Source organism: Eubalaena glacialis, chromosome 3 (genome assembly GCF_028564815.1).
Source record: "Eubalaena glacialis isolate mEubGla1 chromosome 3, mEubGla1.1.hap2.+ XY, whole genome shotgun sequence".
NCBI lineage: Eukaryota > Metazoa > Chordata > Mammalia > Artiodactyla > Balaenidae > Eubalaena > Eubalaena glacialis.
The window spans coordinates 102,722,741-102,736,482 of record NC_083718.1 but is presented as its reverse complement, the minus strand read 5'-3'; the positions used below and the strand labels follow the sequence as shown (position 1 = coordinate 102,736,482).

The 13,742-nt window shown below is 37.3% G+C and overlaps 1 pseudogene; it reads left to right on the top strand.

Annotated features, from left to right (window-relative positions):
• Nucleotides 1–2,565: 2,565 nt before the first annotated feature.
• LOC133087119 (large ribosomal subunit protein eL43-like) lies at nt 2,566–2,824 on the top strand (annotated as a pseudogene).
• The last annotated feature ends 10,918 nt before the right edge of the window (nt 2,825–13,742 follow it).

Here is a 13,742-nt window from a genome sequence, read left to right as displayed (position 1 = left end):
TTAAATTGTAGATGTTTGTAGTGTAATGCTCAGATATTTTGTTAAAAATTTTTAGTCCCGTTGACGGTCGGGTGTCTATACTCTCTTTTCCACATTTCAGATCATGCACAAACCTATATCTATCAAACGAAATTCTTTGTGAAACAAATCTTCTGCTTTAATTCCAGTTATTTTGGACTCCTCAGCTTCATCTGTTCAACACATGATTGTTTTCTCTTCCTGAGTGTAAACTCATCCATCCCTCTTGCTTCAAGTATTCCCTGGCCAGCCATCTGAATAGTGACACACTTTATCTGTGCTCCTATAGTACCTGAATATACTCTATGCATTTTAATTCTTGATTCATTTATGTCATTCTATCTCAGATTATAAATTCCTTGATAATAAAATGATCATGCACCATTGTACTTGGATTTTCTCAGGAATTAACATAATGCCTGGCATGTAGTATGTGCTCACAAAATGATTAACTGTTCAATAAAGTACATCTACCTATCTGCTTACTCAAGTCTTATCTGTCCTACAAGAAACATATAACCACCATTGCCAAGAAAAACCTTCATTCAGAGTTATCTCCTTGAACTCATTCAACTCCTGAATAGATTAACATACCAAAACAGAAAATAATACTAATTATAATACTAACATTAACAAAACTATCCTAAAAGAGACAATAGCACTAACAGTAATACAATTTTTGGCATGTATTGATTAACATGTATTATACAGTGTGCTAAGTGCGAGAAAATAAGTGATCCGTCCAAGGCAATACAGCTTGGGCTGAGGTGCATCAGAAAGTGAATCTGAGGACTGTTTGAACTGAAAGCCCATTGTAATTTTTGAATACTTTATAATATAGCCTTTATAAAGCATTTCATATTTGAACAATATAAATATTTCAATAAATATCAGTTATTTTGTTTTCAATTTTATCTTGTATTGCTCTCCAGTTGGTTTATTTATGTAAAACTTTGGTCTCAATTCCATGAAGCAGAGCACATACTTTCTCTCATAACCTTAACATATCTAAGTTAGAAGTGATATTTTAACACTTATCAAATAGCTATGGAATTGAACTGGCCCCAAAACACAACAAAGCCATAGACATCAGTCCCGGTGAAAAAGATATGGAGGCCGTAGAGCATTGAATGCTAATTATTTGTTGTATTACATTAAGTCCCCTACATACAAACCTTCGAGTTGGGAACTTTCAAAGATGCGAATGTGCATTCGCATGTCCAATCACGTAAGTTAGTTCACATGTCTGGTGTACATTGTCACGTGCGCACATCCTCTACAAGTGGTCGTGCTCTTGTGTACTTTACTGTACAGTACTGTATAGAGTATGGTAGTATAGCATTTTTATTTCAAGCCCAGGATGTCCAGAAGCAAGAGTAAAAGCAGTGGGATGTAGCTGGTACTGTACTTTTCAAGGTACCGTACTGTAAGATTAAGAATGTTTTCTTTATTTTTTGTGTTTGTTTTCATGTATTATTTGTGCGAAAAGTATTATAAACCTATTACAGTACAGTACTATATAGCCAATTGTGTTAGTTGGGTACCTAGGTTAACTTTGTTGGACTTACAAATGCACTCTCAGAACGGAACTCATTTGTATGTAGGGGACTTATTGTATTTTAAGATCATTATGAACCTCGATTATCTAATTAGTAAAAATGTTAAAACACAAGTTTAGACTGAATTTTTAAGCAGATACAAAATGATATATATTCTGTAATATAATTCTCTGCAATAATTTTAAAAGTCGAAATTTGTGTCTAAAAGATGTGAGTATTTTAATTATTTGGGGTTTAAATTTCATTATATTTCTTGCCTTTGAAAGTTTCTTGCCTAGAAACTTTGAAGATATGTGTTCTAAAAGTTATTTATAGAACCATTCCATTTAATATAAAATAAGGAAAATTATGTTTCTTCATTGACAGTAAGAATATGGCAAGTGTATATGCATTTATTTCAGTTTAGATCTATGTTTCCAGCATTTTCCCAGTGCCTAGAAGTCTAAACTTTCTCCTAGTCACACTGTAGAAATTGAAGTCTTTTTTTTTCCTGACATAGCTTTTAAACGTTACCAGTTTCAACTCTTTAACCTCAAATTTAATCAAAAAGTTAGAAAAAAAGAAAACCCAAATATTTCTAGTGTGCATAAGTTAGTTTATGAATCAAAAAAACTAAAACTATAAACATGAACATATTATGAAAGTTCACCAAATTTCTGGATCTATAAGCTCTCTTTCACTTTAGGATCAAAATCAAAGGTATTAACAATATCAATATATCAGCCAATCCATTAAACCGTATGCCTCTCACCTAGCAGTATATTTTGCATACATCACTGCAGCATTATCATAAGGATAATGTGGTCTTCTCTGGGTCACTCACATGGAGAATCTATTGTCTTTATTTTAATGGTGCAGAATAGAGAATGATTATAAAAAGTACTGCTTATATTTTGGAAACTCCTTTAAAATGGATTCTCCATTTCTTTGGGTGTTGTTTCACCTTCTTTTCAAAAATTTAATATTTGTTGAGAGACATGATTAACGCACAAAGAAGTCCAGAATTTTCAGTAAATATGGGACCCATTATAGTACCTCCCTCAGGAAAATGCTGAAGAAATCAGCCAGCACGCCAAGTACACTTGCTCCTTCTGTGGCAAAATCAAGATGAAGAGACCAGCTGTGGGCATCTGGCATCGTGATTCCTGCATGAAATGGTAGCTGGTGGTGCCCGGACCTATAACACCACTTCTGCTGTCACAGTAAAGTCGTCCATCAGAAGACTGAAGGAACTGAAGGACCAGTAGAAGTGCCACCATTTGAACTTCGATAGTCTATAACAATGGGTTAATTTATGTAACAAAAAATTAATATTTGTAACACAAAAATTAAAATAAAAAAGCACTAAGAACTGGGTGATTATAGGAAAAGGTAAACTTACCAAAAAAAATTCAAACCACCCCCAAATTTACTTCTACTTAACTAATTCTGTTTAACTCTAATGTTTCAATAATATATCTGTTTCATAAGCTACTCTATTTTACAGAAAGAACAAGGGTTTTATAAACCACACACAAGAAAAGAGGCACAAATGTAATAAGAAAAAGCAATTTAAGTACAAATTAGCTACTTGTTATTTACGAAAAAATTTTTAAAATTTAAGATATTATTGTATAAGTTCAAAAATAAAAAGTTTCACAAATGTGATGTGAAAATCATATCTCATTATGAAACATTTGCAGAAACTGTAATGATTAAATATAAACATTGCAGTGCTAAAACGGTAATAAGTATCACCAGTTTAAAGAATTGTGTGTCATTAAACCACATTTTGAGATTCATTATTTTTTCACCTGTAAGGAAATTGTGCTGTTTCAGAAACCTTCCACTTTGTTCCCCATCATGACTTACTAGGGATGTCAAAGAAAATATCATTAATTACCAACAGTTTCATGTGTTATGCATTGAGATATCACAGAGGGTAGACTGTGAAATGTTGAATAACGGCGCATCAAAGATGTCCACATCCTAATCCCCCAAACCTTAAATACCTTACCTTCCATGGCAAAAAGAACTTTGTGGATGTGATAAGGTTCTTGATAAGGATCTTGAGGTGGGAACATTGTTCTGGATTATATGAGTGAGGCCGATTTAATCACAAGGGTCTTAATAAGAAGGCAATAAGAGGGTCAGTCACAGATGGCATTGTGATGACAGAAGAGTAAAGATTTGAAGATGTTATATTTCTGGCATTGAAGGTGGAGAAAGAGGCCATGAACCAAGGAATACAGGTTCCCTTTAGAGCTAGAAAAGGCAAGAAAATCAATTCTCCCCTAGACCCTTCAGAAGGAATGTAGCCCTTCTGACCCATTTTAGGACTTCTCATCTTGAGAACTGTAAAAGAACTATAAAAGAATAAACTTGTGTTGTTTTAAGCCACTAAGTTTATAGTAATTTGTTACAGCAGCAATAGGAAACCTGTACATCTCCCTTCTGCTAAAGACTGCTTCCAACAATTTTGATGCTAAAGGCATTCCAACTATGTTCCTGATTCAAAATTAGTTTCCTAGGAAACCTGAAAATTAGTAGTGCTCTGAGGAAGCAAAATCTAACGTGGAACCTTTCCAGGAGGAACACACAACAAATGTGCATAGTGATGTTTTCCCCATTACTGCTCCAATGATAACTACAACCTTATATTTAGTTAACCATGCACTTCAGAAAGGAGCATTTTCAAGTATTTCAAAGACATAGGAGCCAACTCGACATTGATACCCATAGACACAAAGTGTTTTCAAGTCCTTTTATATAGATGGAGGATGCATAGGGACCAGGTAATTAAAGGAGACTTGGTTCAGTTAAAACTCACAGTGGGTTCACTTGAGACATAAACTCTAAATGTATAATTGGAAGAGACATATTTGATAATTATTATAACCCCTACATTGGGTCCTTGGCCAGGGGAAAAAGAGCTAGTACAGTAGAAATTGGCAGGTAGAAGTTTTTGCTACTGAAATTTTGGCCAAGAGAATGTAATAAAACCTATTTTGTATCTGATGGGAAACAATTCTCCATAACTCTCTCATCTTTCTTTATGCCCACATATTAGCACTCAATTCTCAAGTTCATTTACATTCCAGAAGATAGAGACTGTCTCTTCCCCTCCCAGGGATCTGCTTACTTACATTGCAGGGTAGTAAGAATGAAGTCTCACTCTAGAAGGAAATATAGGCAGGTTTGCCAGTACCCCTCCTATAGGAATGGGTAATTTCTAAGCTCACTGTTCCTCAGCTGTGACACGGTCCCGCTATGTGCACAGCATCCACCTGGACTCCCATCCACATCGCCCCAATGGAATTTGTGGGTCAAAGGGAACCTATGTCACCTGCTACACCATGAGTAGTAAAATGTCTAAATTTATCTGACTTGTCTCCTTACTAGTTGAATCTATGGAAGTGTGACTAACCATACTAGCAACTGCCACCACACTTTTATTAGGGAATGTATGATTGTTTTACAGTAGTCTAACACACATTCCAATGATGGTTTGCCTTTCCTGCCTACAAGAACTTAACCAGCACCATCAACCAAAGACTTATAGAAAGTTATATCCACTGACACAGACTCCTTCATAATATTCCCTGTTATACAAAGTCCCTCATAATGTAAAAGACCTATCTTCCAGCAAAAAAAAAAAAAAAGGTACCGCAGTGGACACATGAATCTGAGATTTGTTAGCTCTATCACATTCAGTGCCACCCAGAACATTGTGCTGATTGAATGCAAAAATGATCTCTTGAAGGTTCAGCTGAGCTATCCTTTTGGAGAGCATGCCATGCAAGGATAGAGTGCTATTCTCCAGGACACGGTATGCACCCTGTATTAATGATAATGATATGATGCTCTTTCCCCAGGAAGCAGGAAGTAAGGGTTGAGGTAGGGGTGTCTCTGTTTATTATCATACTCAGTGATCCATTTCAGGGAATGTGTGCTGTATATCACCAGAACACTGAACTCTGGTGATTTAGAGTCCAGTCCCAGATAGAGAATTCCTCCACCAGGGGCACAGCAAGTGTCCCTCTAAATTTTAAGCTGCCATTTGATCATTTCAAGCAAGGGGGAAAAATTACCATCCTGGCAGGCAGGCTGTTAGTACACAATTGGGGCAGGGAAAACTTTGGTACTCTGATGATGTATTGGGTTGGCCAAAAAAGTTTGTTCAGGTTTAATACAAGAGGCAAAGAATCTCAAGTATGGCCTTGAGAACAGGTTTAGAGGCCCAGGTCTCACTAACTTTCTCCTTGTACGTTTATTCAAGAAAAGAGACTGACCAGAACACTGGAGGCAATATTTCCAGGACTTCTTGTATGAAGCAAATGAATTCATGAATCATGAAACATGGACTGAAGTTGATGCATTGGTGCACCACCCAGAACTTCCCTCTGGCACTGAGATATTCATTTCCGCAGCTATTGTGAGTGAGTGATGTTAATATCCTTAGCTGAATCCCTCTCCGGACACTGTCTTCAGTAGAAGAGAGCTGCTTTACCCAAGGCCACATTCCTATTTCAGAAGCTGCCACATCCAAAGACTAGTTCATGTAGCGTAGGAATCTTGAGAATGATTCCTTCAGAGATGGATAAAGATGAAAGGCCATACCAGCTCTAGAACTCCCAGTGCTATCATGAGGTCAAATCTGCCCACTTTAGTGACTCCACACGTGTTGATCCCAAGGGTACTTCCAATAGACTTTCTACATAAAAATCGCTATCTTTGGACATTCTCTAAAGAATCTGACATAAGACAAGTATGAAAAGCCTGTGAAAGCCATGGGATAATTTGTCAGAATATCAAATGATACTTATTACAGACCCTATTGTATGTTCTCTATTACATACTCCATTGTACGTTCTCTATTTCCTAATGATGACGTATTTATATATCCGAGACTCTTGTTTGAAGCACCAATGGTTTTCTGAATTACCCATTAGTATGACAACTACTGCCACAGATTCCACTCTTCCCCTGAGCAAATTACCTGTCCTTTTATAGCAGCAACCCAAAGAATTGAAGTGTAAAACTGACAAACCAATTTTTCACATGAATTTGCAGAGACTCCAGCCAAAAGTAAGACAGAGGTAGAAGGAATATTGTTCACACAAGAGAGAAATGGATTTTCTGCTTTGACTGCTTACAAGAACTTGAGATGATAAATGAACTGATAACAATAGCGTCTCTTATTATCAGGAAAAATGTCTTTATGTTTCATTTATCTGGTTATTGAAATACAGAGAATATTTGAATAGTATTCAAGAATCCACTTGTAAAAAATTGGTAATGTTTCCTCCATCCTACCTATATTCCACAAATAATATATGATATAATGAAGAATCTCATAGATACATTTTTAGTGTTTAATTAAAGGATATTATTTTATCCTTCATTCTTGACATATTTGTATCTTTATAGGATTTTTCCTTGACATACTACCTTGATATATTTTCCTTATAGGATTACTCATTTTTATTTATCTCATTTTCATTTGCCTTATGTTAATTGTTTGCATGTGCATTTAGTTGTTTGTAATTATAAATTTCATAATATATTTTTTTGTGGTACTATTACTTTAACAAAGAAGACAAGAATTTTTTAAATTGGGCCCTGGCATTTCCTTTAACACTGATGACTTGGTGGCCTGGATTATTATTATTTCCTATTTACTTCATACATCTACACAGTATTGAAGTTCTGTGCTTTTGCTCACTTACATCTTCCACTTGAAACTTTTCTTCACTAGCCTGTAAATTCATGTCTGCTTTTCTGGTAAAGTATCTTGTCAAGAACTTACTGACACATCTACATTGTACACTTTATTATTTATAAATAAAATAAATCCTCTTTCAGCAACTTTCCACCAACATGTTTGCAATTATACATTTTTACTCTATGTAATTTTTTCTTTAAAAAAAGGTAAAAAATAGATAATAAAAACAATCTGGCCAAATTGTTCATATTTTTCTTAATAATTTCTATCACTTTCAGTTTTTAATACCTTCTCACCCAAACATTTGAGACATATAGCTTTTCTTTTAATTCCATTTGCTGATTTTAAAATGTAATCTTCAATCAAATTAAAATTTATTTTAAAAGGTGTGAAATTATTTAAATTAATTCATTTTTTGAAATTTCAAGCCAATATTTTCAATGTTATTTAATAAATATTATCACTCACTCCCATTAATTTGACATTCCTACTTTATTATTTGTTCAATTCCTTTATATTTTAAAATCCGTTTGAGGGAGGTTATCTGTTCAGTTCCTCTGTTTGTTCATGTTATTAAGGTTTTTTAAAAATCATGTGGTTTAACTCCAAATCACCATGAGGTTGAAACTCAAATGACTTTAAGCAGCTAATTATTGGCATAAGTTTTCTCTTCTATAAAATGTGATAACAATATGTATAATTAAATCTTACTGTGAGGAGGAAATGTAAGCTTATATCATGCCCACCACTAGAATCTGGAAATGATAATTCCTTACTGTTTATCCATTCATGCGTTTGTTTAACAGAATATAAATTTATTTAGCTCCTATTTTATTTCAGACACTCTGCTGAGCATGAGAATATATTAATGAAAGCAATTTTTGAAAGAAATAGCCTCTGCTCCCCAAGATGTCAGAGTGTCTTGACAGAGGAGGACAAACAGACATGTTACTGCTTGATACATGCTAAGATAGGTGGATATTCATGTGCTAAATTAATGAAAAGGAGTCCAAATAACCCAATTTGTGGATCTCCAAAAGGGTGTGACCTGAGAGAGGTGATGCTTGAGTTGAGACATGTGTATTCTGATCAGCAGTACACTGTTAACCTAGGGGGCCTAATTCTAAGGTATACTGTTAATGCTCTGATAGTAAATCCTAGGTGCATTCATATGAAAAAAAATTGAGATTTTTTACAAGCATCCTGGTTTTTGAAACATCGTTCACAATTGTCCTTAGATCTGGTGATTAATTAACATTATCCTTCTTTACATCCATCAGTTACTCTTCAGGACTACCATTTTTACTAAATCTTTAAACAGCATCTCAGCCATTGCACTGAAACTACCTGCTAGAAACAGCTAGAATGGCCAGTATTCTGTCAGGTTTTGACAGTTTGGTAGGAAATGGTAAGAATAATTTTTTATAGATTTCTTTGTTATCTTCTCCTATTCTGTTTTCTATTTGCATTCATTAATAGTTGTTTCAAGTAAAATTAATATCCAGCATCAGGTTTTATTGAAATTACATTCATCTCTAAATAATTTAACATGAGGTGATATCTTTATAATGTTCAATCTTCTCATTCTAGAAATCTGTTTATTGTTTTAGCTTTACTCAAGTCTTTTGTATTTTCCAGGGAACATTTGTGGATTAACCAGTTGAGTACCATATATTTTATATTATAATATTTTCTAAATATTTATACTTTTCATTGTTGTTATTGTGAGCAGGTTCTGCTTCAACATAATCTACTTGCTGATGAGGGCTAGTTGTAAGTTGCAATGATACGAGAGGATGAATTATCAGAGAAGACTCACAGAAATCATAAATCTTACCCCAAACCAAACTTTATTAATGATTAGTGAGAAATAAAAGTAAAAATCACCCAGAGGTGTATAAGCATCTGCTTTTGGAAGGCACCAAATTATCGGATGCAACTTCCAAAAAGCCCCTTTCAATGCATTGGGACACATCTTGGTTTTGCAGTACCAGATCTTCTAAGTGTAGGGCAAGCTCAGAGGACATACTTAAGGTTGGGGCTTCATAGTTTATATTTTTGGTTTCCAAAAAGCTCTATCCCATAAATCCACATATTCCGGGTTATTTAAACTAAGCAACCCAAATGGATTAAATATGTCTCGCTAAAAATGTTTTCATATAAGAACTCCCTCAAGTAACTTACTGCTATCATATCACATCCAAATGTTCATGGGGGAGTCTGAAAGGGGTGTTTCTTTTTTAGTTGAATTGTTAATAAGTATATACTTTCATCGCTCAGAAAATAATATAACGGATACCCATATAATAATATGGAGGAGTAAGGCAAGCTTTATCGTTAACATTTTATTTCTTTAAAACAAATATGGCAATGTTTTAGTATCGTTTAAATTTGAGGGCTGACTATATGATTATATGTTGCATTATTTTTTTTCCATACTAGCAAAATACTTTTATTATTTTATAATGATAAAACAGGAAAGTAAAGATTTCTTTTTGGTGTATACCAGAGTTAAGGGAAGTGGAAGAATAAGGGAATTAATAGGACTTTTTTTGTACTTTGATGACAGTAAAAAGTTAACAATACCAACTGTTTGACATAAAACTTATAGCCCCCCAAAACACATATATAAAGGATCATAGTTTTAAAATCTATAAAAGTAAAAAATATACAGTCAGAAGTTCTAATGCTTATTCCATCTTTAATATAAAATTGTAAACATTTATTTACACAAAGCAAGTGTGTATAACAAAAGTCCAAGCACCCTTTTCTTTTGAGTCATGGCTCCTGAAAGATGGAGATTTGCACCGAAGCGAAGTTGTCTCCTTCCCTGACTACCCAAAAACCAGATTCATTAATAAAGCCCCAGGCAGCTCCCTGAGGGGACTCCAAGCATCACATTTTATTGCTCTGACACTGCAGCAAGTGAGAAGCCTGCTGTCTGTCTAGGTGGCCTCAGGACTAAGGCAGGGGCAGCGCTCCCTACAAGGGGGAGGCCGAGACACCAGCGCCTGGGGATAGAGGTGAGCAGCAGCCAGAGGGAGACCAGGAGAGGAACAAGGACCCACCACCAGCTTTTGGCCCCCTATTTTTGGTAGAGAACCCGCTGAAGTCACCCTCTTCCCCTTCAGATCAGGGGAACTCACTAAGAGGGTGGAGTCTTCACTGGCTTTATGATTCATTCCCTTCTTTGAGAGTTATAGTCAGTAACTGGGGAAGGCAGGGAGGGTGTTTAAAGGGGAAATGGCCCAAACACCACCCGTGGTGGCAAATGGCTATTAGAGAAGAAGATCTGAGGGTCCAAGTACCCCCATGAAAGGCACTGCTGGTGCAAAATAGTTACCAATGTGTGTATAAGCTTTCGTCCCCTCAAAGCCACTCAAGCTGGTTGTGTGAACATTATCATTGGCTCAATTCTTTACATATGATACTCCTTGAATTATCCATTTTGAGGCTCCAGGGAAATAAAAATGGGGTTGTGGTTTCGCCAGAGACCACTCTGCATATACGCCACTCTTTTCAGTGTACTATTTTCTCTCCGGCACCCTGTTTAACAGGGTCTCACCTTGTGCTTACCATTTTGATTTCGTTACATCGAAGTGCTCTGTCTTCATTTCCCACAAACAGCCCACAAGTAATACTCTGTTGTGGACTCTTAGCTTAGTCAAGACCTAAAAACTCATAGACCTTAAAAGAGAAATCCACTTGAATCTTTAGAAAGGATGTATCAGTGTTACAAAGCAATCCTCTTTAAAAAGTGCAAGTCATCTGACGAGGGAGTGTCAGAGGTAGTAAAACAAAGTGGAGTTCCTTCCTCTGGCCTGGCCTGCATCCTCCCTGCCAAACGGGGCACACCTATTTTTCTCCTTCCCGTAAACCTTTGCTTTCTGGGGAGGGGATACCCAGCTCCTTACTATGCTAGGGTTCCCTAGGGAATTCTAATGACTCTTTTCCTCTCCAATCTAGTAAATCAGTGGCTTAAGGAGTTTTTCCATTTGGGCTGGAGAGAGAAAGAAGGGGAGGCAGAAAGAAAGGTTATGGGAAATGAGGACAGGGTGCAGGAAAGACATCTGTGCATTACTCAACAATGGTCACCTTCCTAACACATTAAATATGAGTTTTCAGGTAAACTGCAAAAGGCAGGAAGGTACAACGAAATTGGACACAGGAATTCCAATTATTTCATTTCAGCATTTGGCCTGGGGGCCGCCTGGGGTCCTGCTACCAACACATGGGAGGAAGGGATTCCTCAGCCCACGTCCTCCTAAATGCCAACCTGGAAGAACAGCATTCTGGGAGGAGGAGGAGCTGCTGGAAAGACCACCTCTGCGTCATTCACTCTGCTGTCTCATGGCATCCTGTTCCTTTTTGGCACATGCAGTCACAGCCTGCACTTACGGAAATGATTTTCCAGTGAACCTCCCTTTGCCCTGAAAGCTGACAGAGAGCAGGAATAAAAAAGGCTCTTAATCAAAAGGAAACCCTAAGTTTCCAATGCCACTTATCAATTTAAACCACCACCTACCCTAATCTGTTTTAAAACTTTAAAAAAAATTTAAAATCTTTTCTACGCTACAAATTGCAAACAGTTCTGCTATAAAGTTTCAACAAAAATTTGTCCCAAAATTGGGGCAAGTGGAGAAATCTTGGATTAAGTCAACATGATAGCACAGATTTTTATAAGCCTGACATCGTGGGGTTTCACTGTTGGTTTTTTTGTCATTTGGGTAGAAAACCACCTGTAGAACCCAGTCCTGCTATCCCAACACCAGATAACGACGCCAGCAGACGGGGTGGGGCCAGCCCAACATAGCACAACTGCTGGCTGGGAGCCCTGGACCCCACAGAGCCTGGCAAGACCAGGCCTCAGCCCATGAATCTAGCTCTACCTGCCCAGCTCCCTGGGCTGTGGGCTTTTGGTCCAAAATAATTGCTCTTTCTTGAATTTAAGAACAAAAATATAGGCTGTATGAACACTGAAAACACCACAAATCCTCCTGTTACTGAGGCCCTAGAAGGTCGTCCAAATCATTCATCCACTCCTCCGAAGTCCTGTTCTTCAGCAGGGAGTCGATCAGGTCAGCATCTCCGGCCATGCTGGCCAGCCTGCTGCTACCCGGCTGCCCACTGTAGGCAAAGGGCAGTTCTTGGTCTGCGGTCCGCACAGGGTAGGCTTGGGCACGGTGCAGCCCTGCCCGGCTGCCCACTGTTGGGGCGGGGCTCTGGCTGAAGGCACCCAGCTCAGGCCCAGCTGGGCTCAGGCCCGGCAAGGCCTGCTGTGAGGCTCCCTAGGGAGGTGCTGGGGCAGGGGCACTGGTCCTCTGCTGTGTGCTCACATGGACCCCGCTGCAGCTGCTGAGCTCATGGGGACCATGGGCCTGCTGGGCATCGCCTGGGAGAACTGCAGGCTGGACATTTTCAGGTGGGCCTGCTGCGTGTGGAAACTGGAAGCTGCAGTGAAGGGGCTTACGGAGTTGTTCCTGGGGCCTGGCCACTCAGGTTCGGCATTCCCTGATGTTGCCATGTGGAATTCTGGCCTCCCGTGGTTGCCGATACCCTTGGGACCTATGGCTTAGTTAAACCAGAGTTCAGGGTCCCCTTATTGTGCTGTTGGGAGAGACCATAGTTCCCCAGAGAGTTCTGACCATAGGCAGCTGAAACCGAGGTGTTCTGGCCCACACTGGTCTGTTGTATTATTTTTTGAGAGGTTAAAGTGTATCAGTATTTACAATTCAACTAAAAATATTTTTTTTTCTCTCTTGCATGATACTTTATTCTAACACATTCTTATATCCTACACAATCAATTGCAAATAAGATTAGTTGAAAAATAATCTTAACAATAACCATACCTTAGTAAAATGAAGAGCATCATGCAAATGAAATATTCTCAACTCCTGTATAAAGCGACAAAAACAGATTGCATGCTCTATTGGTCCCATGAATCTGGTAAAAGAATATCCTCCATTGACACTAATATAAAAACATGGTATTTCTGATAGGTATATCTTGTCCAACTCTTTTACTAGATTTGGTAAATGAAGCTCTAGCAGCCAAGACCAAGCAAAGATAGAACCAGAATTGTTGTACACTGTTTAGTTAACTGTAGTTAATGCTGTAGAGATAAAGTCTGAGACAGCCTTCATTCGATTCTTTGCCATTGTCTTGTTTCCTCCTTCAGTGTTTATAATTTTTTCTCTTAATTTTTGTAATTTAAATTTAAGATGAATACATATGTCCATATGAGATTGCTTGCTGTTTTACATTTTTAAATCAAAGCAATCAGTGTTTTCTTTCAGCTCATGAAATTTGTCTTCTCTTATAAGTTTGCATGTTACTTCTGTTTCATTTATTCTGGTATATTCCTTAAGGACTAATTTTAATATTTGTTGCAATTTTTTCTCTATCTTTATTGATCCATTGTTATTCTATACAATTCTTTCTTTGTTTATAAAATGGAAA